General features: G+C 44.0%; 1 non-coding gene across 1 annotated transcript; it reads right to left on the bottom strand.

Annotated features, from left to right (window-relative positions):
- Positions 1-843: 843 nt before the first annotated feature.
- trnal-aag (transfer RNA leucine (anticodon AAG)) lies at positions 844-925 on the bottom strand. The gene has a single exon. It is a non-coding gene; the product is annotated as a tRNA-Leu (tRNA).
- Positions 926-2,076: the final 1,151 nt, after the last annotated feature.

Below are 2,076 nucleotides of genomic sequence, written 5' to 3'. Positions count from 1 at the left end.
CCTTGCCTCCCTCAGTACTCTGGGGTAGATCCCATATGGCCCTGGGGACTTATCCACCTTAATATTCTTCAATACGCCTAACACCTCCTCTTTTTTGATCTCAACATGATCCAGGCTATCTACACACTCTTCCCTAGACAAATCGACCGCTAAGTCCTTCTCTTTGGTGAATACTGATGGGAAGTAGTCAATTAGTATCTCTCCCCTTTCTTCTGGCTCCACACACAGATTCCCATCTCTGTCCCTGAGTGGGCCTATCCTTTCCCTGGCTACCCTCTTGCTTTTTACATATGTATAAAAGGCCTTGGGATTTTCCTTAATCCTTGTTGCCAGTGACTTTTCATGACCCCTTTTAGCCATCCTGACTCCTTGCCTAAGCTTCTTCCTACTTGCTTTGTATTCTCCACGGGCTTCATCTGTCCCCAGCCTTCTAGCCCTTACAAATGCTTCCCTTTTCTTTTTGACTAATCTAATAAGTAACTCCATAGGCACCTTATCAAAATCAGGAATAATGAGAACTGGAGCTGGTAGGATTTGGAAGTCTGTGAGGAGACCCCACAGGATTCCAACCCGATCCCCTTATCCACTCCACCGTGAACACAGGACCTGCACTGACGTCACTGCTGTTTGTATAAAATCATAGGCGGCTCCATCAGACGGTCATTCAGCATGTCGTTCACAAGCCGACTCTCTGGAAGAGCAACTCAACTACTATAAATCCACACCCTACCTTTTCCCCACAGCAACTCACATTTATATTGTCTCTTCTCTTTCTTCTTGAAAAAATGCAGCATGCTCAATTTTCGGTGGTGTGTGTTTGTTCAAATGGGGCTGCTAAATATTTGGCAGCGGTGGGATTCGAACCCACGCCTCCGTAGAGACTGGAGCCTTAATCCAGCGGCTTAGACCGCTCGGCCACGCTACCACATCGGTGAAGATTATTAATCATCTCCTTCATTGGCATTGCCACCGAAATAGAACAAAAGTAATTAAGTAGGAATTGATCATTCGGAACCTGGATCCAGCTCCGTCAGTTAATCAGATGATCCTGCACTTTGTAACAAACAGAAATCATCTCCACTCAAAAACACAATGAGCTGCAGTGAAGGGCTGGCACCATTTAAACTGTCATTCAACTGGTCTGGTTCCAAATCTCTTACTAGAAATGGCAAGAAAACTTCTCACTGAATTCACTCCGGGTCTTGAATTCAGAAGGACAGGACACAAGGTAACAAAGTACATTTCGATAGAATGGGTTATAATATGGCAGAATAACCGGGAAAGAGCATCCGTGGTATTGGGAAACATAACATTATAGAAAGTTACGGAAAGTAAGAGGCCATTCGGCCTGGCGTGCTGCTGTCAAAGAGCAGTTGTGATTGGTTGATCAGGAATGGTCAATTACTCTTCTATTTCCAATTGCCAATTTAGTGAATGTTTGCAGATGAACGGGAATAAGAAACACGGGGGTATTTGAATGGTTTTTATTCCAAATAACCGATAAGTAATTCTGCAGACCGTCAGTTAAAATCACTTGGCCACAACTATTTAGTGAAATCGAACTGTTGCTTGTATAAAATAATAGAACGCGTACAGGGAGTAAGAGAGAAAAAGGATTTTCAGTCCCTGCTATTAACCCAACTTAGACTGACTCTCCCCATCCTCCCAACCAAAATGCAACACTGCACAGATCAGCCGGTCGCACGGAGCATTTTTAGGAAGTGTCTCAAAAGCAAACCACCGGAAAGTTTAATAACCGCGGGAGTGGAGCCCAAATCATAGGAACCTCGACCAGCAGCTCAGTCCATTCGGCCACTCAACCACAGTCAGAGCAGAAACAACCATTACGTTGGCCGGCATTGGCACTGAATTAGAATATATAATCATCCTCCGTTTTGTCACGTCCGGGCATTTAGTAGCTGAACAGCCTGCACTCAAAAAGAAACAGAAATAAATGTCCTCTTACATCTTTTAAAACAGCGCTTTTGTTTTCTCTGGACCATCTTAATATGAAGCCGCAGGAATAAGGTGAATAATGTTTGGATGGTAAAAATGAGGAACTGAACCACATTGACA

The sequence above is a fragment of the Cetorhinus maximus genome, chromosome 23, assembly GCF_964194155.1.
Source record: "Cetorhinus maximus chromosome 23, sCetMax3.hap1.1, whole genome shotgun sequence".
Lineage (NCBI taxonomy): Eukaryota > Metazoa > Chordata > Chondrichthyes > Lamniformes > Cetorhinidae > Cetorhinus > Cetorhinus maximus.
The sequence above is the reverse complement of the archived record's forward strand: the minus strand, read 5'-3'. Positions and strand labels throughout refer to the sequence as shown.